Below are 25,667 nucleotides of genomic sequence, written 5' to 3' on the forward strand. Positions count from 1 at the left end.
TTCATCAGAGGCATTCTGGCTATAAGCTTTGTTGCAAATACACACTTGATTAGATCCATTCTGCCTATAAGCTTTCATCCGGATGTGCACTTCATCAGGCACATCCTGGCTATAAACCACCATGCACTTCAGAGGCATTCTGCCCATAAACCTTCCTGTGCGTGCACCCTTCCAAGCATGCAAGCACACGAATGTTGTAAGTCTCCAAGGTGACCCTGGGCCCCAGTTGGAAACCTCCACCCCCAATCCATGCATCCCATCCGGTTACGGTCGTTCCAAGGACCCCTAGAAAGCAATAAAAAGAGGAGGGGGGCGGAAGGGTGAGAGCGCGCCTTTCCAAGCGGCCGGCCTCAAGCGCGCATGCGCCCCGCCGCCGGCGCAGCGCCTCTCCTCCGCAGCGTGGCCGCTGCTCCAACGGCGTAAGGCCCGGCCGCGCCGCCCCTGTCCAAGCGCCGGCAAAGAGGGCCCGAGCTCCGGGCCGCGCGCGGCGTAAGCCGCTTTGAGGAATGGCGTAGCGCCAGGAGCAGGCCGCGGCGCCCGTAGTCGTCCCAAACCAGGTGGAGGTAGCGCGGCCGGGTCGCCTTCAGCAGCGGCACTGCGACGTGTGGAGAAGAAGCCGAAGGAGAGGCGGAGGCGGCGACGGAGGAGGAGGAGGAGGCGGCGCCCTCTCTCTGTCTCTCTCCCTGTCGCCCTCCCCAGCCGCGCGCGCGGCGGCGGCGGCGGTTTTTGGTACCGAGCGGAGAGGGAGAGATGCACACGGCACACTCGCGCTGAGGTAACTATAAAAGCCCCGGCCGGGCGGCGGGCCCTCCTCCCTCCCGCCCTCCTTCCTTCCCCGCGCGCCAGCAGAGCAGCCAGCCAGCGAGCAAGAGCGCGAGGAAGCCGGCGGGCCTGGCGGGGGGACCGAGAGGGCGGGAAGGGGCCGCTGCCTTCTCCGCCTCGCTCGGCGCGTGGCTGAGGGGAGAGCTGGCGTGGGAGGAGGAGGGGGGGGTGAGAGTGGGGGGCTTCCCTCGGAGGCCTTGAGCGCGTGGGGGGGGGGCTGGCCTGTGTTTGAGAAGGGGGCGATCTGGAGGCCCCTCTTGGGGGGGTGGGGGGGAAAGCGAGTCCCCCCCTCCCCCAAAGATGAGCCAGGGAGGGCGGGAGACAAAGGGGGCCTGAGCCACCCTGTGAAGAAAGGAAGGCTACCCCGGGAGGAAGAGGAGGAGAATTGCCATATTATATTATATTTTTATTATTTTAATAATGTAGGGATTCAGGTCTGCGTTGCTCGCGTTGGGAATCGGGGCTTTTTGCATTGCGCTGCGGGGGGGGGGGGAGGAAGGTGGAAAGGCTTAAGGGGGGGGGTCTCCTGTTTTCTTTCCCCGGGAAAGGCCAGTAGGGATCCGAGGGCCTCCTCGTGGGGAGGGCCGTGCTGCTGCATCAGCGGCGGGAACCTCCCCCTTTCCTCCTCCTCCTCCTCTTTCTCCCCCGTCCCCTTAACCAGCTTGTGACCCACGAAAGCGCTGCTTAGGCTCTGCTGTCGGTTTCAAAGGGAAACGCGGAAAGGCTTTTGTCATAAGATCCCCTCCCCTCCAGGAAAGTCTGGCATCGATCCGGGGCTCCTTGTGGGGAGGGCCCTGCCGCCCTCTTCTTCTCCCTCCTCCCCCCAAGCGTCTGACCCACGCGAACCCTTGGATCTGCTGTAGGTTTCAAATGGAAATCTGGGGGGGGGGGTCTTTCCTCCCCAGGAAGGGCCGCCTCCTCGTGAGTAGTGCCTCACTACCCTTATCTGCCTCCCCCAGCTCCCGACACAGGTCTTGGATCTGCTGTAGGTTTCAAGTGGTAACATGGAAAGGGGTCCCCTTCCCCTGGAAGGGCTCATATCAGTCTGAGGGTCACGCAAGCTCTGGCCTCTGTTGTTGCCCTTCTGGTGGTTTCAAATGGAAACCTGGAAAGGGGGGTTTGTTTCCTACCAAGGGCTGGTATAGATCCTTGTGGGGAGGGCCAACCTGCTGCTGCTGGGAACCTCCCCTCTTCTCTTGCTTCCCCTCCCCTCCTGACCCACACTAGCTCTTGCCTCTGGTTGCTTTGCTATCGGTTTTAAGTACTGGGGCCTTTGGTGGCTTCACGTGTTCTGGGCAGGGCCAGGCAAAGCGGGAGGTAGGCTCTTTTGTTCTCCCGATCCTGCTCTGGGATTGCTTTTGGAGGGAGGGAGGGTTGCATTAATGAAGAGATTTGGGAAGGGCCTTGTGAGGCAGTAAGCATTTGCGCTCACAGATGTGGGGCTTTTTGAGAAGATTCCCACCCCCACCCTTTTTTGTTTGTCCCTCTGCTCATTTTGGGTGCAGTCCTGGGCATGTCTGCTCAGAAGGGTGTTTCGAGGTTTTGAGGGGCAAGCTTGGGACTTGGTATTTTTATTTTTTGTTTTTAATTGGGAAGTGTGGAGGAGAGGATCAGTGGCTACTAACTGTGGTGACTTAGGGAAACCGCCACATCCCAGAGCCAGCAGGCAACATCAGGGGGAGACCTCAGCCTCTATGCCCTGTTGTTGGCCCTATGTAGGAGCTGGTTAGCCACTGTATAAGGCCAGGAGCACCTTAATGACTAACACATTTTGAGGCAGGGTATGAACTTTTGTGAGTCAGTGTTAACTTCAGATATTTTGTTAGCCTTTAAGGTGGTGCTGGACACTTGCCCTTTTCTGCTGGTACAGATATCTCACAACCTATCTTGGTTGGCCACTGTGTGACAAGGTGCTGGACTAGATGGACCATTGGTCTGATCAGCAGTTCTTTTATATGAAAGTGTTTTTAACTATTTTAAGCGGCCTTGAATCACATGCAGCTGCTTTATACTGAATCACACCAATAGCTATCTAAGTCAGGATTGTTTACTCTGACTGGTAGCAACTCTCCAGGGTCTCGGGCAGAGATCTGTCTCATCACCTTTGCCTCTCCTTTTAACTGGAGATACCAGGAATTGAACCTGGGACCTTCTGCATGCCAAGCAGATGCTTTACCACTGAGCTACAAACCCAGACCCTTCATGAAAAAAGGTGGAGTGCAAATGTTTAAATAAATTAGTCCCATGATTTGTCACGGTGCTAGCGTCATGGTACATGGGCATGTACCGCTTGGGAATTCAAAGGTAGCCAACACTTGATAAAGAGATCATTATTGGTTTTCTCTTACATGTTTGCAGTTGACTTACACTATATGATATAAAACTAAAAACTCATGTGAAGTGTTACTACTGTGTAAGAGACAATTCTATAGCTAAGGAAATGGTGGTAGAATAGTATCTCTGGTTCTGTCCCAGTCTTGATACATGGAAGTTGTCTAAAAAGTTAGACATGAGTGCTGACTTGGCTTTAGTCATGTCTTTGGTGCTGTATTTTTGGTTACTCATCAAAATGTGTTTCCTGCCCAGAAAATAGTGTGGAAATAAATTGTGTCCTATATTTAGAGGTCAAATGAGTGAATATTGTTGGTATAGTGTTGGTAAGCAAGTACCAAAATAGGCCTTCCCATCTTCTGATTGTACCTGCCCCCACCCATCCAGGAGAGCTTGTGGCTTGGATCCACTGTAGCATTTCTCTGAACAAACATATTTCTGCTTGCAGAGCCACTATCCCTCAGGAGTGGCGTTTGAGGTCACTGCAGCAATGAACAGCATTTTAGGGGACATTTTGGGGTGCATTGGAGAAGTTGGTGGAATCATGTTCTGTTGGCTGAAATGCTGCAGTGGATGTGACCCAGTATGTTGAAGACATTAAGTTACAACCCCTGGATGTCATACACATACACCTAATTATGAGTGTAGTTCCCAATGATCTTTGTTATGCACTTGTTCCTTCCTTGCATCTAGCCATCTGTGGTCCTCTTACTGCAGAAGTCTGCTAGTTTTGGTTATGACTTGGTTTGTTAGCGTGAAGCGTTGCATTGATGTAATAGCCTCATGGTGTCTGGAATCACAGTTCAATGTGACTCTGAATAATGGAAACTAACAATGCTGAAATATCACTTGCAAATATAATCATCTGTTGTATCCATAAGAGGGAAAGAGTGGTGTTTGCCCCTTTTGTTGACAAACAGCTGCTAATCATGTGATTTTTCTCCCCTGCTCCCTGTTAATGTAGGGGAGAAACTTGGATTCTTTTCCAGGTATAAACAGGGATGTTTTAGCATTGTCCTTCTGCAGACATTGCTTAAGTTGCACTTAAGTTGCCTAAAATTAGGACAAAATATTCTTACTTCATATTACTAAAGCTACCCCTAGACTTGGCTTCAACAGGCTACCTATTCAAGGAATGGAAATGTGAAGGAAGTTGGAAGTCAGAGTGCCCCCACAGATTGTGAGTTACCAGATTTGCAATGTCTGTGAGTGGTCAGTGGAATAAAGTCCAGCAAACATATTCAAAGGTAACTCTCCAGCTTTAAGCTGCAGCCCTGGGGACACTTTACTGGGAGTCAGCCCCTGAATAACATTGGATCCATTTCTGAGTAGACCTGCTTAGGATTGCTCTCTAGAGTTCTTTGTTCCAGGTTGCTATCTTATGTACATTTAACATGGAATAAGTCTCATTGAATACAGTGAACAGAGCAACAGGCTGTACAACATTATACTAAGTGGACTTCTGTAATTGCCTCATCGAGCTGTTTGATTAATGAAAAACATTAAAAAGTAAATGTGATTTGTGAGCAGGTTTGTACCATCTGGATACCTTCTCTTCAGTTTATTTTTTGAAATACTTTTCCAGAATAAAGTTTAATTTTGCTTCTGCGTAATGAGCTTCATCTTTAACTTTCAGAAAATACACAATTCAAGAATTTTGTACTCCTGGAATGGATGATTAAGCAGAGCTGGCAGTGAATGTTTGCATAGACATTGTATATATATATATTATATAGTTCAAGAAGGCTTTCACATCTTTCAACATAATCTTTACAAATCAGTCTTTAAAGTTTAGTTTAGGCAACCTGGCAGTTGTTGCCAGTACCTTACTCCCTTTTTTGCACCTGTTTAGACATGCCACACCTCAAATCTTCCCTTTCTTCTCTGCACAGCAGCTGGCCCTTGGGGCCTGAAGAGAGAGGATTGCTGTATATGCCTGGCCCAGTGCTGTGCTTAAATGCCCGATGCTAACTTTCCGGTCTCAGAGGAGAATTTATGCCTCTTGACAGGTAGAATAACTTGTATCAGTGTTCAGAAAGTTACTGATGTTGTTCAGGCAGCCTTTTAAAAACCTGGGTAAAAGCTGGGTTTTAGTTTACAACGTTGCTTCTCAGCCAGAATATATATATATATATATATATATATGCTACTGTCCTCTTGGTTTAAGAACTGATAATCGGAAATAGCCTATTAAACTGTAAAATTTGGGATTGTGGTGGGGGTAGAATAAAGCAACAGTGCTTAATCCTAGTAGCTGTGCCACTGAATGCTTGAAATCCTCTGTATCACAGTGTAATTCCTAAGTGGGTTTTCTATAAGATGAAAAAGCATGTTTTCACCATAAAAGACGCTTGAGTTCTAACTAGTGTAACCAACCAACAATGTGGATTTGGTCTTTCCTAACAGTCTTGTGTATTTTCTACCTTAAGCTGTATCAAGTGCCACATACATTGATAATATTTAGTGGACAAATAGCTCCCCCCCCCCATGTGCTGCATATAGAGAAAGGGTTATTTCACATTTGCATACAAGTTATGTACAGTGCAAAAACATTTTCTTGGCATATAAGTTTTTTAAAGGGGTAAGTTGTCTTAGATTCAGGGTTGCCTTCCTTTCCAGTAAATACACTAAAGGTAAAGGTATCCCCTATGCAAGCACTTCTCACAGAGCAGTTCTGTCAGAGCTCTCTCGGCCCCACCTACCTCCCAGGGTGTCTGTTGTGGGGAAGGGGATGAAAGGGAAGGTGATTGTAAGCCGCTTTGAGACTCCTTCAGGTAGTGAAAACTGGGGTATAAAAACCAACTCTTTTTCTTCTGATCTAAAGGTAAAGGTGTGCAAGCACCGGGTCATGTCTGACCCTTGGGGTGACGCCCTCTAGCGTTTTCATGGCAGACTCAATACAGGGTGGTTTTGCCATTCCCTTCCCCAGTCATTACCGTTTACCCCCCAGCAAGCTGGGTACTCATTTTACCGACCTCTGAAGGATGGAAGGCTGAGTTTACCTTGAACCAGCTGCTGGGATTGAACTCCCAACCTCATGGACAGACAGCTTCAGACTGCATGTCTGCTGCCTTACCACTCTGCGCCACAGGGGGCTCTAAATACACTAAACAATACACTAAATAATACAAATAACTGTCCATAGAAAGCATGCATAGAAGCCAGTAATGTAATGAACAAGTTCAGATTGGTGAGACCCAAAGAGATATTGGGGGAAGGAGGAGTTATATCTGTATAGCAGCATCCAGAGATCTAGGGACCACACTTAACACCTTATGGCATTCAGACCGTGTTTGGGGAGTGGGTGGGGGTGAGGTGACCAAGCCAGTGATGATAGACCAGAAAGGCAGCTTTGGATCTGGAAGACTTGCTGAAAAGTGTGCTGTTTTGAGTTAACGGAAATCTGATCGGTCAGCAGGAAAGGACTGAGAGCCAAATAGAAGTCCCTGGTGTAGCCTTGTTTTGAAGTTCTGTGTGTGCTCCTGGTCCCCACATCTCAGAAAAGACTGAATACCTAGGAAAAGAGAAGATGGAAACTGAAGTTACTGGGGCTGGCTTGTCAGCCCTGTGAGGCCAAGCAGCAACATCTGGGTTTCTATAGGTCAGGGGAAAGGTGTATTGGGGGGGGGGGGACTTCAGAGATCTACAAAATAGTGCTTGGTAATTGAGCAACTTGGGGTTGCCCTATGTAACTATACCACTTGTATCCTCAGAGCTGCTTGGAACAGTCAGAAGAGGACTCTCAGTGGCAGCCTCTGTATTTGGGTGGTGGTGGGGTGTTCCCTATAGTATCTGTTCCTGGCCTATAGGGTGTTCCCTATAGGGTATTCCCTATAGTATCTGATCCTGGCCTGGGGGAACCCTTGCTCTGATTCAGCTAGGCTGTTCTTGTCCAGTAGCTCCAGTTTGAGAGCTCTGGGGCCGGTATGAAAGTGCTTGTGCCAATGCTTGTGACTCTGAGCTCAAGCCACTTCAGACCTGAGAGTTTCATTTATCTGTTTATCTCACATGTTGCTTACCTTTCTCACTGAGGTCCAAGGTGGATTACAGAATTTAAAAAATATATACATTAGACAGCAAAGTTCCCCAATAAACACTGTAGAACACAGTGCAGGACCAGGAAGGGGATACATACAATGCACCTTGCAAGAGTGCAAGCCTTTTTCCTTGCAAAAGTGTTGTAAACATCATCATTACTTATATTAGCGTGTTCTGTGTCAATGTGTTTAGGACTGGAGTGATAAAAGTACAAGTTTGAGCGCCATGCACTCTGCACTTGTGCAATATTTATCAGATAATTAAACTTTATGTTCCCATTCTGCTCTGAACACATTTTGCCTGAAAACAGGAATGTAATTACGCTGCATATAATCAGCATATTGACAACAACTTGAAATTCATGAGTCAAAAGCAAACTCAGATTATTTCTTTGCTGGAGTCAAGCTGCTGCTACATGGGAAATTGAGTGCATAAAATTTAAGAATGGAAAAGCAATTCAGCTGTGCAGGTGAGCAAGTGATCTGTTCAGGCTGCTGGAGGGTCTGCACTATTATACATATCTAGGCCTCAGTTTGCAATAATGTATAATTCTATATTTTTATATATTTCAGGGCAGTATATGGGGCACACTGAGCTCTTATCTTCTTTAGGCAAGGCAATGTAACTGTTTTGACTGTGGAGGTACCAGTGAAATAGAACCTGTGGCAGATCATGTGTGACTTGGATTGCATACTTGTGGACCCTAATTAGCTAATTATATGACTTCTGAAGTTAAGTGTTTGAACCAGGGGGATGAATACTTACGCACAGTCATAATTTCTGATTTTCTTGTTTTGTGTACTGTTTGTGTCACAATAAAAATCTGGCACCTTCAAAATAGTAGGTATGAGAATCAAATGGTGCTATCCTGCTCCCAACCCAACTTAGTTCCAAGTTATAATGCAACAAAATCAAACATACTGAGGGAGATTAATATATTTACAAGACACTGTATTTTTCAGACTTTGAGGCACCAGGAAGTGATGTCATCTGGCCATTCCCCCCCCAAAAAAGTAGGAGGAGCCATGGCTGGCAAAGGCTTAAATGACTGGGCTCCTACCCATTTGCACCCCTTCCAGGCCCATCCTTGGCCACTTTGAGAAGGGGCAGCTCAAACTGCCCAAATATGAGTAGAATTTTTATTTATTTAAATTAAAAAACACCCTTTTCTTTGCTTGAAGCCAGAATTGGCAGATCCAGGGTAGGATGACTTTTCCCAGTCACCATTTTGAAACCCCCTCCACAAAGTGGTACCACTGAGGGGCCTTCATGGTACCATATGGTACCGTGGTTGGGAAACCCTGGTGTAGGAGCTGAGCTTTGCACAAATCTGGAGTCAGTGAATGTTTCAGATCTAACACTCTCTGTACAACCTGGTAAGCATTTGAGATTGCTTCAGGGTGGCAATCTTGTGAATTTCAATGTGCTGGATATCAATCCTAACCAAAAAAGGGAAAATGAAACCCAGCCTACCTAGAAAAGTTAGGAACCCAAAGGTTGAGCTGCAAAACTTTTTTTTTTTTTTTTACAAATATTAAATAAAGTGTACTAATTCAACACATTAAAAACATGGTCATCATAATTTAAAAATCACACATTTCTAACTACACATGAAATAGACCAACATAATGGACTAAACGCGTTTTGACTCCAAGGGGTCTTCCTCAGTGGCCAAATTATTGTGAGGACTTCACGTATAAAATCAAAAGACTTCCTGGGTGGCAAAGAAAAATCTGTCGGGCACTGTTTGGGCCCACCTTCTGAAATATGTGCTTTCTGAGGCCACCATTCTCTGCTTTTGGCCAGCTCTGAATCGAGGGTGCGTTCCCACGTGTGTCAGGAAAAGCTTTAGCCAAAGAAAACACACGCAAAAAAACCAAAGCAAAATACATCTAAATATATACATCATTTCAAAATGATGGCTGATTAACTGAAGAACCTTGGTGATTTTTCTCCAGCATACTACTGGCTACGTTCCTTCCCAATGTACCAAAATGGGAAAGACTGTGGTTAATTAAAGTGAAGTTCTTACTGTTGTCATTGTTTCAACTGCTTTCCCATCATCTCAGTTCAAGCACACAACTTTTCATTGCAGGGATTTTGCATGTTCAGCTCTGATCTTATAGCAATGACTCATGGAGTGATGAGTGCATACCTGTGTCAATTGGCCCGATGCTACACCATAAATACCTCTCTTTTTTTGCCCCAGGCTGTGGAGTGCTGAAATTACACCCCCTCCAATCTATGCAGCTGCCTTACCCTGCATTTCTCAGTGCTTTTTTTCTGATCCTTGTTCTCTTGCTCATGTGAGGAGCAGCTGCCTTCCAGGGCTGAGAAAGATGGTGCTGTTCTCCCCAGATCCCTTGCTAGTCTCTCCTTTGAGCTGTCAAAATGTTCAATTGTGTATTTTAGGCTTTCTCAACCAGGGCTTCATGAAATGCTGGAGCTTTCTTGAGGGCCGTCGAAGGGTTTCCCAAATGGATGGGGGGTTAATTAATTTTAATGTACTTTCAAATTTGTTGAATATTTATTAGCTGATACACCATATATGTTAATATAGACTCATCCACTCCTCCCAAAATGGCCAGTGATGGCCCTGGGGGTGGGTGGGAATGGGAGTGGCCCCAGGTAAGCGTGTACATAGCTATGCTTCCCAACCATATTTTGCACGGTTGCACTACTCCTGGAGTTTCTTGAAGCCTAAAGAATGTTTTGGGTTTCGCAACAGTAAAAAAGTTGAGAATGGCTGGTGTATTTTATTGAGTGAAAGGACGTTAGTTGCTTCGAGAATACATTTGGCCACAAGAAGTGGGGTACACATTCTCAAAACAACCAAATGATTTCAGGTTGTGAATATCCCCAGTTTAATTTGGTTAGCCAACAGCTTACGCCTGTAATGACCACAGGCTGAACAGAGTCCAGCCTAATTTGAGACAAAACCTTCATGCTTCCCTTTTTCTTCTACTTTGTGTACTCTCTGTAATGCTCTTAAGAAACTATTGACCCGTTTTTTTTCAGCGGGTGCACACTGTCTGTCCTCTGTTATACACGGGTGGATCTTTTTACTAGATGCCCATTTTGGGGGGAAGATCTATGCAGACATCCCCTTTCACCCTTTGAGCATGCAGTTTTAGGCAGCAGCCAGAATTCCTTTGGAGGTGGAAAGAGAGGCCTAAGTGATTGAGCAGTAGAATTAGTAGTAGGCCAGAGGATGACCTTGGGCTAGTCACAGTTCTCTCAGAGCTCTCTCAGCCTTACCTACCTCACAGGGTGTCTGTTGTGAGAAGAGACAGGGTAGATTATTACAATCAATTTTAAGACAAACCAACTCTCAACCTCTTCCTTCTTTTCCTTTACATATTTAAAGGCTACTGCCTGTACTGTGATCAGATAATACATGCATTTCGAATATATTATTGTTACTATTTATGACATTTATTCCTTGCCCTTCCCTGTAGACTCAGGGCAGCTTACAAAGGATTAAAATACATAAATAAAACATTAAATATTAGGTTTTAAACTATTACAATTAATTAAATAAAACATTACTAAGAAAAAGGCCTACTTTCATTTTATGATGTCAGTTACTAAGATATTTATACTCTGCTTTTCTCCCCAGCGGGTACACAACAGCTGCTTATAACATAGCTTTTTGCCCTTCATTTTATTCTCCTAGCAGGAACCCTGTGGGGTAGGACAGTCACTGCCCATGAATTTTCATGGCAGGGTAGGTAATCATAGCTCAGTCTTCCTAGTCCTGCTCTAATACTAACTGCCATGCTGTGCTGGCTTTTACTGTATGGATAGCTCAGTTTGTTTCATGCCATTGTATCCCGTTCAATCAATTATTGTAGCTTTATTTAGCTATACACAGTCTCTCTCTCTCCCCCCTCAGCCTTTCCTCTTTGCACTCAGTTGAGTAAAATGTAGTCTTAATAGGACTATTTTGAGGATTCTTGCTCAGAAGTAAGCTCCCTCGACTTCAGCAAGTGGGCTTTAAAGAAAAAATAGCACACTTCTTCATACTGGCAGTCCTCTCATAGAAGACGAAAATAGCGGGAATGATACATGTTGTTCTGGAACAAATTTAGAGTACAGTGTCATCTTTAAGATGAACAAAGGTATGAGCTTTCGTGTGCATGCACACTTCCTCAGATACAATGTCATGGAATGGAAATAATCAGTTCATACTTACAGGCAAAGTGTAAGAGTGAATTTATACACAGCATTATATTCTGCTGCTTCAGACCAACACGGCTTCCAACTTGAATCTATGCTGTCCTGGTCAGACCCCCACCTCAGGAAGGCAACACTGGTAGGGATGGGCACGAGCCACTTTTCAGTTCATGGCTGAACTGTGAACCAGTAGTCCAGTTTGTGAACTGAACTGCTTCATATCAGTTTGTGAGCCATTTAAAGTTTAGACCTCTGATTTCTGCTCTGAGCCATTTAAACTAAACCGAGTTTGACAGGAAGAAGAAAAAGCAGGGGAGTTAAAAGGCTCAGAGCCATTTAAACCCATTTTCTGGTTTTCCTTAAATGCCACAGAATGTATCAAAATTCCAGTAAGTTCCTGGTGGACTCTTCACGTTCAAAAACATCACAAACCAACCAAAATTTGTTATGGACTTTAGTGAGTTGGTCAGTTCTTGCCCATCCCAACGTATCAAATCCTGCTTTGAAATGGCCGTTATTGGCATCTGCGGATAAGGAGCAAAAGTCCCAGCTTGCCCCGCTCAACAAAGAGCAAGAACAGACATCACTCAACCTGTAACAAGAGCAGTACTGGATAAGATTTCACACTTTGAATTTAGGCATACTATTAATCTGAACCTGCACGGTGATACCTTTTCATTAATCTTCCCAATTTAGCACAGCCGCATGTTGGGATTGTGCATGCACGGGCCTGCCATGGAGAACCTTTTCCTAGCTAAAGCGCCATCCTGATGATACATGCATGGGTTTTCCTGCTGGTCAGGTCACATGGCTACAGGGCAGAATGTCACCTACTCTCAGCTCCTTTTCGCCACTGCGTTCTGTGAGAAGTTTCTAGTTAGCTGCATCATTGTTCAGTCTGCATCCTCTGTCCTGCCAGTCCCCACAAATTTATTTCGCATCAGGACGGCTTCCAAAACAGTTTTCAAGAAGTGTAGTCAATATGGAGTTAAGACGCAACGCTCAGGGGAGCATGACTGGTGCTTATGTCTTGGAGAAAAATGTAATGTAGGCCCTTGCCTTATCTGCCAAGAGTTCATATCGAAGGCAGGATCAGATAGAGCGTTCTGCCTAAGGGCGGCTTTAAGGGAGAAGGCCCTGTCTATCTCCCTTGGAACCAACCCCTTGGCATCAGTTCCAAAGACTTCCATTGTTGGTTTGTCCTGCTTTGGCAATTCCAAGTACAGTGGCTAAGCCCTCTAAGACAGGGGTAGTCAACCTGTGGTCCTCCAGATGTTCATGGACTACAATTCCCATGAGCCCCTGCCAACAAATGCTGGCAAGGGCTCGTGGGAATTGTAGTCCATGAACATCTGGAGGACCACAGGTTGACTACCCCTGCTCTAAGAGACTTGCGTATGTGGCGTCTGAGGTGACACAGCCCACTCAGATACCTATGGCTGGGTAGGCTGAACAAAGGCCAGTGTCAGACCCAGCATCTAAGAAGACTCATAAGCCAAAATACAAAGACAAGTCAGTCACATTCAGTTCATTACTCTTCTGGTGGCCACCCAGAAGGACCCATCATCTCAGAGGGCCTTTTCAGCACAAGCTATTCCCATAGGTCAATCCTGTTTGGGAATGCACTATGGATTTTGGAGGTGAAGAGCTTGATACGCCACTGGTCCAATTGTGTCCCATACCCCCCCTGGTTTGGAGACCAGCTGCACAACCTTTCAGTGGGCAATCTCCCACTTATTTGGGATGGTGGGACCATTTGGTTGCAGCCTTGGATTTCAGGGAAGAAGCATCAGAGGTTGTAGTGTAGGTCTTGCTTCCATCTGGAACCAGCCCAGGGCGTGCCTCCAGTCCATCACCAACAATGCTGTAGCTGAGAGTGCATCCATCTCTCCCAGTGGGGACTATAGACAGTACAGTGAGCAATTCCTGAGATGTGTCTTATTTCTGATGCATGTCCCAAAAAAAATCCTGAGTTGCCATTATTCTGAGATGCTGATGGTGATTGCCCTCCCACTTATTCAAGGACTGGCAGATTTAACCATCCTGATCTGGAACAGACCGGTGGGAGCACAAGCAGCTCCCCAAAAGAGTCTCATGTATCACATTAAACCTAATTCTTCAGAGTACTTTTCAATTTATCCAGCCACATCAACCACTATAATAGAGGATATGCAGACCAGGCAAAGGCCAGGACTACACTTGGCTCCTGTGGACAGAGAGAACAGATATCTAGATACTCTAGGCAGAAAGTTCTACTCATCTTTTTCTTTGAACGTTCACATAGCAAACTACCAGGCAGTTATTGGAGCCTATGAACTATGCCTTTGTGAGAGTCTATTGAAATACATTGATCTGCTTCCAGAGGAGCCCAGGACCCTGGGTTTTATGGTGCAAATGGAGGCGTTCTACATATCCAAAAAATGTGGGCAGGCATTTTGCAGTTTTTGCAAAAGCAGTTGCCTCTGCTGTCATGTTCCGTAGGCATTCCTGACTGAGAAACACCAACCCTACCTGTAGAAATGAGGATTAAAGTTGAGGACCTTCTTTTCGAGTGCTCTTTGCTCTTTGCCCAAGCCATGGATGAATTGCTTTCAACATTGACGAACAGGCAGTCTGTGTAGTACCTCAGTTCTTATCAACTCCAAGAACTGTTGGCTAAAGGGGCCATTGAAGAGGTGCCCAGGGGACTGGAGTCCTTTTTTATTGGTTGAAAAGAAGGATGTGGGTTCCCGTCCTCCTTTAGATCTTCAAAGTTTAAATAAATGTTTGTTTCAAAGTTTTGTATGGTGTCAGTACTTTCAGTGATTGTGCTTCTCTCGCGATGACCGGTTTGTGGTCCTGGATCACATAGCAATACATAGAGCCCACAGGAAATATTTATGGCTTTGACAGGGCCAGAATATATTTCAATTTACTTTCCTTCCATTCGGATTAGCGACGACTCCATGAGTTTTCACAAAATGTGTAGCATTGGCAGTAGCCTTCCTTAGGTCACAGGGTGTTATAGTCTGCCCTTATCTCGATGACCGGCTCCTGGGTGACACTTCTCCCAATGCTTTATCAGATCAGGTCAGTTTGTGCTCTCTGTATGCAGACACCTAGGTTTCATTGTAAATATGGAAAAGTCCTGCCTAGTGCCCTCTCGGAGCGCGGAATTTATTGGAGCGTGATTCAATTCAGTTCTGGGCCATGCCTTCCATTCCCTGGCCAGAGTATCATCCTGCAGTTCTCCCAAGGTCTTCAGTCTAAGCAGAATGGCAGCTTTTAAATCCAAGTTGATTGACTGAGAAGGGTATGGTTTTGTGTAGGATTCATTTTCAGTGTTTCTTTCCAGAGTACTTCAGAGTACTTAGCTTGGATAGGCTAGAAGTACTAGAAAGACAGGTGAAGTACCTATTAGTGCTCTTTCCTTAGTTTAGTTAAAGAGTAATGTGCCTTTATAGGTCATCTGGTGTGTGGTCATTAACAAACGTTCCCGTAATCAAGCATGAGTGACTAACACTTACAGAGGAAGACACAACTTGAAACAATAACCTGTTCATTGAACAGAGAGATTTCTAGAACCTGTTTAGAGGCAGTAGTTGTGTCCCGGTGACCAACGTACTATTCCATTTCCACCAGTTTTTGAAAAACTTTCTCCCATGTGAATTCTCAGAGGGAAAAAAACATTCTTCAGCCATATCTATAATCTTTTAGTTGCATTCCTTCCCCCCCAACCCAGTTACTGACAATTTTTATTTATTTATGCATGCATTTATATCTGGGCCCAAGATATTTGGAAGAATGTGGAGTCGGTTTTCCAATTTCCTTTCCTCTAGGAGTGATTAAAATTTGGAAGTAGCTGCCAGTGGTTGTAGTGATTGCCATAGGCATTGATATCTTTAAAAGAGAATTGGATAGGTCTATTCAACCACTTCATCACCAGAGGCTTTATGCTGGGATGCAGGTTGGAGTTTGAGCTGGGGCAAGTTGCTCCACCTCTTTCTGCTCCCATATAGGGGAGCATTTGGCCCAGTGCCCCTTGTCCGCCCTGGATTTGTGTCCCCAGACCGGAGCCGGGGCAGCAAAGTTCCCAGTGTTGAAATGGTCTTTGTGGCTACCAGCCATGGTGACTAAAGGGAAACTCCACATTCGGAGCACTAGTCCCAGAGCCAGCAGTCAGTACCAAAGGAAGGCCTCAGCCTCTATGTCCTGTTGTTGGCCTTGCAAAGGAACTAGTTATCCTCTGTGAGAGACAGGATGCTGAACTAATTGGATCTTCACTGGTCCGATCCACTAGGGCTTCTTATAAATTTATGTTCTTATAACATATTAATTTATGGAATCTAGGTCTGTCAGTGGCTACTAGTTATGGTGGTTGAGGGGAAACTACCCAAGGAAAGACACTAATCCTCTGAATCCCAGAATCAGGAGGCAACATCTGAAGAAGGCGTCAGTCTCTTCTTTCTGTTGTTGGCCCTCCATAGTAACGGGTTAACCACCTCGTGAAACAGGATGCTGAACTAGATGGACCACTAGTTTGATCCAGCAGGCCTCTTCTTATGTCCTTACATTATGCTGACCTGGAGAAGTAACTACCAGACCCCCATCTAACAATCTTTTAATTTTCATGGACATGGAATATACAAGCAAGTGGAAGAAAATGGATTTTTGTTCATCTGGTTGCATAATCCCACAGATTGTATTAGTACATGCAACAGCAATAATGTACAGTCAAACAGAACTTTGCCATTACAGTTTAGAAACAGGAGACATGAGGTGTCAGATGGAACTTCCCACGTATTATTCTATTTTGAAGCAACAGAGAACGGGAGACTGCAAGACGTTCTTAATAGAATGAAGACAACAAACAGTTGAAACTCAATAGGTTATTTTTTGTTCATTTATAAGCTAGGTTTCATAGTAGGCAAGTAATATTCCACAGTTTATCTGCTAGAGCCAGTTTGAGAGCCAGTTGAGAGCCAGTTTGGTGTAGTGGTTAGGAGTGCAGACTTCTAATCTGGCAAGACAGGTTCGATTCTGCACTCCTCCACATGCAGCCAGCTGGGTGACCTTGGGCTTGCCACAGCACTGATAAAGCTGTTCTGACCGAGCAGGAATCTCAGGGCTCTCTCAACCTCACCCACCTCACAGGGTGTCTGTTGTGGGGAGAGGATTTGTTTCTGGCTGAGGAGATCTAAGCAGGGAGAGGGAGCTAGAAAAGAGGGGCCAAGCAACGTGTTGGAATTGGAAATTAAAATAAAAGCATTCTCAGATTCCAAGTCCACAATGACTTAAGAGACCTAAGCATATGGTATCTCTTCTGCAAAGAAACCCACCAAAAGTTGTGGATTGAGAATCATCCTTATGGGGATTGAAAACTATACAAACTTTGTTTAAACCCATGAATTGTAAATTCAAAATATAACTGCTTCGCTTAATGTTTTGTAGATTATTTTTCCTGCTGGTAGGCAGAAGGATCACGCAAGGTCAGCCTGAGAATCTGGCTTTATTTCCCGTCAGTAGCCATTTCTGCAAAACCCTTGTGGACCAATAGCTGTACGTTTTGAGAAGCTGTAAAGGGAAAGGGAGTGAAATTGTTCCTTCCTTCCTACATGTTATTCATGTGGGTTCCAGGATCTGAAAGGACTATTGGCAGGAGAGAAAAGTCTTGGAATCTTGGAGAACATATCAGTATCTTCTGCTGACGGATTGCAGGATCTCTTCCGACATCTATATTATAACTTCTGTATGATCTTGGTCTTGTCAATTGTGCTTTAAAATGGTGGTCCCCAACCACCGGGCCACCCTGGCACCGGGCCGTGGCTCCCTCTCCCCGCCCCTCCCCCCGCAGTAAGAAACTTCCCAGGCCGCAAGCTTGCGGCCCGGGAAGCTTCTTACTGTGGGAGGGGGGAGAGGGAAGCAGGGCCACGCATGCGCCTGCGCGGTTGAAAATGAACATGCGCGGTACTTTCGCGCATGTGCGCATGCATGGAAGTGCCACACATGCGCGCTTTTTGCCGCACATGGCACATGCGGCGGCCGGTCTGCACATGTGCATTGCGTGTGTGGCCAGGCAATCGCCCTCCCTGCTGCCGCCGGTCTGCAGCCTGTAAAAGGTTGCGGACCACTGCTTTAAAAGATGCATGAAATCGATATTTGATTTTGTCTCGAAAGTTAAGAGCAAAATCCCATAAGTTCAGGTTCCCTCTATGCTTTAACATCATCAGTCAAAATACTCCCCAGTAAGTAATTTGCCCAGCTGTACAGTAGATTTGAATAATGCTTAAAAGAATGCATGAAAGGGTTTATAATGTTAAGGATTAAAGTGGGCAAATGTTCTTAGGATAAGTTGAGCTAAGGGAGTGATATGTATACCAGTTTCTTCCAAGCTAAATATCTTTCCATAGCTAAATATCTGTATTGAACTTTCCAGCAAAGAAGGACGCAGGATTTTTGTCCGTTTCCCGTTCCTGCTACAGAGCCCATATTTTAATTCATACTGTTCTAGTCAGTCCCCAGACCCCCAGCAGATTCTACTGCCTTTTGGGGAGTTCCGTTCAGCAGAATAAGAGAAGTTCTGTTCCATCAGCTGAATTTGGTTTATGAGACCTCAGGTCCAGCCCTTTTGTGAAATATTGTTTTCCCCCACTGCACCCCAAAAACCCCTTGAACAGATTATATGCATTTCAGAATATGACTATGGTGTCTTCAGTTAATCCTGATTTGCCAGAACCAAACAGCATAACCCCTCGGAAAGATAAAGTGTTGTGCTCAATTTATGGCATTATTATTATTAGAATTGCCACAAGACAGATGGTGTACAGCAATTTGAGATCTAGCCAAGTTCTTGGGAATTGCAGCTGTATCTTTGGAAGATTCTTTCTGTTCCAAGCATTGCTGTATTTTCTTGCTGTCAAGTCACAGCTGACTTATGGCAACTTTTGAAAGCAAGAGGTTGTCAGAGGTGGTTTACCCTTACTGGCCTCCGCCCTGGTGTTCCTTGGTGGACTCCCATGCAAATATGGACCAGGGTTGACTCTTCTAATCTTCTGGGATCTGACGAGATAGGGCTATCCAAGTCGGGGCCATTGAGCTTTAATGCATTGTCCAAAAAATCTAAACATTAATTCAGCCAGTAGATGCTAAAGATTAATTTGTAATATTCGCACCCCCTTTAAATGCTGTAAAAGTAATAATTATGAATCAGAGGGTTTTTTTTTTTTTACTTTCTGTTTTATTGTTCAAAGCAATTCACTGTTACCAGTTTCAAAAGGAGTTTTGCAATGAGGTCATTTTACAGAAAAATGGCCCAGTGTCTTGTCAGAGCTTGAATTGTCTATATCATACACAGATTTACTCCCAGGCGTGCGGATCACTCTTGGATATGTTTCAGTGAAGGCTTCGTATTTAGTTTTGAAGGGAAGGCACCAGTTGCTGTGGGCAACAAGGGCATCTGCTAAGAGATTGCAAATAAGACCATGTCGAAAATCTGCAAAGGGAGTTTGAAGCAGGGTGGCTTGACTGACGGCAAGGTGAGTGAAAAGCACCAAGAGAAAAATGAATTTAAATTACTGATTCAAATCCAATACTCTGTGATAATTAGCACCTATTTCATTGCATCTAAATATAAATGTAACTAATGACATTCCAATACAATTGTAATTAATTGACTTAGTGCAGTTTAATGACTTGCATTTAAATACAATTAAATTTTAAAAATTAAATGCGATGCTAGCAGGGAACACAATTCAAAGCTGTTGCTCATGTGTCTCTGTGTGCCTTTTGTTTTGCACAGTTGCATCTCTTTAGGGACAAGGGGTGTTGGATTTGTGCAGGTAAAAAACCCAAACAAGATCCTTGAAATGGATCTTGAAATGGATCACCGCAATACAGTGCAGAGTTAAGACTGATGGGTTGTGTTAGGTTAGAATTTTGCAACAGGCAAGAAAGCAGTATGTACTAAGCAAAACAGATTTTTTCCTCCCTGAGGGATGGAATGTCTGTGCTGTATGACGGTCCATATTTGATACAACACTAAATACAATGGTCAGCTTACTGTACACTTGACAGTATTTTCCCCCTTTAATGGAAAAATCACATAGTTCAGACTTCAAAGGCTTTCTCTGTCTCTGTCTCTGTCTGTCTGTCTGTCTGTCTGTCTGTCTGTCTGTCTGTCTGTCTGTCTCTCTCTCTCTCTCTCTCTCTCCCTACCTACCTATTTGATTTCTATGCCGCCCTTCCATATGGCTCAGGGTGGTTTACATACAACATCATGGAGGGATACATAGAACGAATTAATATATAACATAAACAAATACAACAACAACAATCTAAATAACACAATTTCAGTGATCTTAAACAACAATGTAACAGGAACGTAGCTAAGGCCCTTAGAGAGGTCAGACTGGTTCAGGCCATGGAGGGGATGTCTGAGGGTGGACCTGTGGTCAGACTCGGGTAAATGCCTGGTGGAGGAGCTCCCTTTTGCATGCCCTGTGGAATTGTGGAAGTTCCAGCAGGGCCCTGATCTCTTCAGGGAGACCATTCCACCAGGTGGAGGCCACGACAGAAAAAGCTCTGGCACTCGTTGAGGACCGAAGTGCTTCTTTGGGGCCAGGGATCACTAGCCAGTTGGCAGCGGCAGAGTGTAATGCTCTTTTAGGGATATAGGCGGAGAGAAGGTCTCTGAGGTACACTGGGTCCAGACCACGTATGGCCTTGAAGGTAAGAACTAAAACCTTAAGCCTGATCCGGAATTCTGTTGGGAACCAGTTGAGTTGTTGAAGCACAGGCCAGATGTGAGATCTCCACAGTGTATTGGTGAGAATCCTGGCCGCTGCGTTCTGCACCAGTTGCAGTTTCCGGATCAAGGATAAGGATAGGCCTGCGGAGAGCGAGTTGCAAAAGTCCAGTCTAGAGGTGACTGTAACATGGATCACTGTGGCTAGGTGTTCTGGTGCCAAGGGGTAGTCAACCTGTGGTCCTCCAGATGCTCATGGGAATTGTAGTCCATGAACATCTGGAGGACCACAGGTTGACTACCCCTGAAGTAGGGCACTAGTAGCTTGGCTTGGCGTAGGTGGTAGAAGGCCTGCCGCCTTTGGTATCACAAAAGAGATCAGATCTTCCAAGGTGTATTTGGAAGAGCTTGGTGACCTTATTTAGATCACAGAATGGGAAGGTTGGGGAGGGGTTATAATTGCAACTGACTTACCGCATAGGGTTTTCAGGGCAAGAGATGTTCAGAGGTGATTTGCTGTTGCCTGCCTCTGTGTGGCAACACACAAGGCTGCCTTTTACTAAATCAAACCTTTGGTCCATCAAAGTTCACACTGTCTACTCAGATCGGTTGCAGTTCTCCTGGGTCTCAGGCGGAAGTCTTTCACGTCTCCTCCTACCTGATCATTTTGGCTGGAGATGCTGGGAATTGAACCTGGGACCTTGTGCATGCACAACAGATGCTCTACCACTGAGGCATAACCAGGTACTGTCTGGGGCCAACTGCTCAGCTTCCAAGTTCTGATGAGATCAGGCTATCCTGGGCTCTTTTGCTGCTTCAGAAATAGCTCCTTCCCAAGCCTCTGTGGGCATTAATTTTGGGTGGAGCGGACTGGGAGGTAAATTTCTCTGGAGGCGAGGTTTGCCCCCTCTGCCTCCTCAGTAGACACTCTTTAGCATTTAAAATATTTCAGAAGGCATAGTAATGGGTGTCCTGAATAGTATTTTGTATTTGACCTTCGGAGAGCTTGACAGAGGCAGCGGAATTCAGTTTCAAGAGAGATGACTCATAGAATCGTAGAATCATAGAGTTGGAAGGGACCTCCTGGGTCGTCTAGTCCAACCCCCTGCACTATGCAGGACACTCACATCCCAATCGCTCATCCACTGTAATCTGCCACCCCTTTGCCTTCACAGGCTATCCAGCCTCTGTTTAAAAATTTCCAAAGATGGAGAACCCACCACCACTCATTTTGTAACACATTCATGTTGCCTGAAGATTTCAGTTTATAGTTTTTGTTGCCAGTTAATGCAACAGGTTTTAAAACAAGGGGACAGAATTAAGGGCAGGGGCTAGATGGTGACAGGGCCAGAAGCCTTAACTTGTCACATTTGCTTAGGGTATCTTGAGCTTCTCTCCTTCTGGTGTTGAGAACCTTCTGCCAATTAGATCCTGTTCCATCTTGGCTGATCAAACCTTTCTCGGAGGATGCACAGGATGTGGTTGGCTGGGTAGTTAATAAGTTTTTGCTAGAACTAGCATCATTCCTTCAGCCTCCGAAACAAGTTGCAGTTAGGCCACTGTTGAAGAAGCCGTGTACAAGGAGTACCTGGCTAAAAGAACATCTGGCTTATCTCCAGGTTCCACGATGATTGAACTTTGGGCGGCAGAACAATTTTAGGCGTTTTCGAATTGCACAGCTCTCCTTGGCCATTTCCTTCTGGCTTCAGATGTGGCTTTGTGTGAGAGAGACTGTTTTCGTTGCACCTGGTAGATGACAACTGTTTGTTCATCCTGTAGATAGCATGTATCAGTGGCATTTATTACAGTTTCATTGGATCAGTTGCAGTAGGCATTTGTGGGGCAGACAGGTACTTTTAAGCGAGGAAGGCAGAGTCCTCTCTTCTGAAGCTGTACTACGAGATCCAGAATTTGGGAGTTGGATGTCATCAATATGCAGATGACTCTTACCTCTATTTATCATTAACTCAGCAGTCAAGGACAGCCGTTTCTGCTTTGCGTCAGCATCTGATTTCCTCACCCCTTCGCATGCAGTCAAGGTGACCTTGGGCTAGTCCCAGTTGTCTTAGAGCTGTTTTTTCAGAGCAGTTCTCTTAGAGCTCTCTCAGCTGTGCCTATCTCACGAAGTGTCTGTTGTGAGGAGAAGGGAAAGTATAAATTTCTTTGGGCAGCGAAAAGTGGGGTATAAAAACCTCTCCTCACTCTGATCCTGGCTCCAGCTTTATTATTGGAAATACAGGTTGGTGGTATTGATGAAGAGTGTCTCATTGTTTATATCTGGTTTTTGTGGATTATCCTCTCTTTCACGTTCAATAGATCTGGTTGCATTGATCCACACTGCTTGTAACTTCCAGAATGCTAATTGCTGAATTCAGAATAGCCCTCGAGGACAACCCAGCAGCTCCTGCTGGTGGAAAGTGGAGTTGTAGCTTGACAGGAGTTAAACAATTTAGCCGGTTCCAGAACTTATCCTCTGCTTTCTTCCAGTTTGTTTCACAGTTTAGCTCCTTTCCTGCAAAGCTCTTCATGCTCCCCATCACTGAAGGACCGTTTCTCTCCATATATGAGCCCACATGCTCACTTTGATCTGTGCATCAGGCATGACTTATGTTCTTCCACCTAGGAGACTATGGGCAGCCTCATCCTTCTTCTCAGCAGCCGGTCTCATGGAATGCTTTACTAGGGGAAGGGGCCATTGCGGTTCAGCAGAGCCCCTGCTTGGCATGTGGCACATCCCAAGTCGAACCCTCGATCTCTCTAGTTAACAGGATCAAGTAATAGGTGATTTGAAAGACCTCCACCTGAGACCCTGGAAAGTGTGAGAATGTCTTGACGAACCAGTGGTCTGGGTCAGCAGAAAGGAGCTTTGTGCTCTGATGTGCATGTTCATGTGCACAGGATACATACCAGCAATGTCCTTTCATAGGGCTTGTGACAGTTCGCTTTTGAAGGGCCTTTCATTAATTGGGAGAACAGGTGTTTCTGTCCCTTTTTCTACTCTGTTGTTAGTTCTTTGAAATGCACTTTTACTTTCCAGCTGGCAATGAAGAGTGCCCATTTGAAAACTACCTAGAATCATAGAATTGGAAGGCCATGTAATCCAACCCCCTAGTCAATGCAGGATCAGCCTAAAACAGGGTTTGATCTGTACCGTCTCAATTTTTTCCACGTCCTCTTTGAAGTGTGGCCTCCAGAACCGCGCACAGGACTCCAGGTGGGGTCTGACCAGTGCCATATACAGCAGAACTGTGACATCTTGCGATTTTGATGTGATGCCTCTTTTGATACAGCCCAAGACTGCATTTGCCTCTTTACCTCTGCATCAAACCTTCCCTAAAAAGGAAACAAATCCAAAGGAAAGAAAAAAAGAAATGATTCCATACAATTTCTCATGCTAGCTGAGCTCCACCTTCCTCTCCTTTCTACACCTAAGAATGGCTGCAGAACCCTAAGTTCACTGTATACAGAAAGAGAACTTTAAGATAAAATGGACACACGTGGTAGTGCAAATCTAATTTCATAGTACGTGGCTTTGAGACACAACACTCCTGCGGGAAAGCCAGGCCAGAGTTACCTTCCATTCCAGTGTGGTGTAGCGATTAGTACAGCGATTAGTATCAGGCTAGGAACTGGAAGATTCCAGATTTGAATCCATGGAAGCTCACTGGGTGATCTTGGCCGCTTGCAAGTCCTCAGCCTAGTCTTCCTCACAGGGTTGTTGTGAGGATGGAACAGGAGGGGAGAATACCGCAAGCCCCCTTGGGTGTCTATTGAGAAAAAAGGTGGAATAATAAAATTAAATAAATGAATAACTGGCCAATTTTAACATTGGTCTGATATTACTTGAGTTTTGGAAAGGCAGATACAGTTTTTTAAAAAGCAAATAGAACAAATGGTTATCTTCCCTATTCAGTCACAGCTACGTGTTGATACTAACAGCGCATGATGCAGATTTTACGTTTTTGTCTTGTTGGGTCACTTGTGCTTGTTCGTTCCTAGTTACCGTGAAATAATTTGGATGGACATTTGTTTTTATCTTCTCTACTCATAATGTCTTAGGGTTTCTTTTTTGTCTTGTCTCCTAACTGGTGCCTTTTGATCCTAAAAAAAAGCAGCTAATGTTTTCTAAATCTTAAACAACCACTTTAAAGCTAGTGGAGCATTGCCCTGAATGTCACAGGATGTGGGTGGATGGATAGTTTTCAGTTGTTAAGTATATACTGGACTACAGTTTTACATTGTTTATGCAGTGGGCGTGGAGGCTACTCCAGGATAATCGTTAAATAGCAATCTTAGCACAAATTAACAAGGAAAGGTGTTGATGGGCTGCGTGGGAACCAGGTTGAAGACCCCTGTTTTCGGGGTCTATGTATGTTTGAGTCACTCATGGGATCTGAAAAGGTATGTGTGTAAGAGAAATCGTTTACTTCATTTATGTCCTACCTTTTGACTCAGTGAAGAGTTAAAATAACTTACATCATTATCTAGACCTCCATTTTATCCTCACGCCAACCCTGTGGAGTAGCTTAGGCTGAAAGTGGCTCAAAGTGAACCTGGCCCAAAGTCATGCAGCAACTTTCTATGGCAGAGTAGGGATTTGAACTTGGGTCTCCTAAATCATAGAATAATAGAGTTGGAAGGGACCTCCTGGGTCATCTAGTCCAACCTCTGCACTATGCAGGACACTCACATCCCAATCGCTCATCTACTGTAACCTGCCACCCCCTTGAGCCTTCACAGAATCAGCCTCTCCGTCAGATGGCTATCCAGCCTCTGTTTAAAAATCTCCAAAGATGGAGAACCCACCACCTCCTGAGGAAGCCTTTTCTACTGAGAAACCCCTCTAACTGTCAGGAACTTCTTCCTGATGCTTAGACAGAATTTCTTTTGAATTAATTTCATTGCATTGGTTCTGCTCCCTTCCCTCTGGACGGTTCTCTCGTCACTACGCTATGTGGGCTATTAGGCTTACAATGAATGGGTGTTTCAGAGTTCAATAGGACTTCCTCCCAACTAAGAGATTGTATATTGTAGTGGTGAAGAGACTGAGTTGCAAATTGAGAAGGCCCAGATTCAATTGTTGCCTCCCACTGACTGACTAGCAAGCCAGAGGCAGGTGATAGGAAACTGCCTCTTATCTTGAAAACCCTGTGGGGTCTCCATAAGTCAGGTGCAAGTTGGCATTACTTTCCACCCAAGAAAGTGGAGTTAGAAAAGAAGCCATGTTGGATCAAGCCAGGGGTTTATTCAGTCCAACATTTTGTGTCATATAGTGGCCAAAACCCACTATTGTGACACCTCCCTCTGGATATCCAACAGCTGGGTCAGAATTCCAGAAGGCCTCCCTCTGTGCCCCCCCCCCAGCACCAAGAAGACAGGGCATCCCTGCCCCAGACATAAGAACATCAGAGAAGCCATGTTGGATCAGGCCAATGGCCCATCCGGTCCAACACTCTGTGTTACACAGTGATCAAAACCCAGGAGCCATCAGAAAGTCTACCAGTGGGAGTAGAACTCCAGAAAACCTCCCAACTGTTGCCCCACAAGCGCCAAGAATGCAAAACATCGCTGCCCCAGA

The 25,667-nt window shown here is 45.3% G+C and overlaps 1 protein-coding gene across 2 annotated transcripts in view; it reads left to right on the forward strand.

Annotated features, from left to right (window-relative positions):
- The first annotated feature begins 362 nt into the window (after positions 1 to 362).
- Positions 363 to 25,667, forward strand: part of SLC39A10 (solute carrier family 39 member 10) — a 69,613-nt gene continuing 44,308 nt past the window's right edge. The window contains exon 1 of one of the 2 annotated variants that reach the window (XM_077319513.1): positions 363 to 775. The gene's annotated coding sequence lies outside the window, so the exon portion shown is untranslated. Of the gene's footprint in view, positions 776 to 18,731; positions 18,882 to 25,667 lie in introns of those variants that run through there. The other variant, XM_077319514.1, reaches the window with a different exon arrangement.

This window comes from Paroedura picta, chromosome 2 (genome assembly GCF_049243985.1).
Source record: "Paroedura picta isolate Pp20150507F chromosome 2, Ppicta_v3.0, whole genome shotgun sequence".
NCBI classification, from domain to species: domain Eukaryota; kingdom Metazoa; phylum Chordata; class Lepidosauria; order Squamata; family Gekkonidae; genus Paroedura; species Paroedura picta.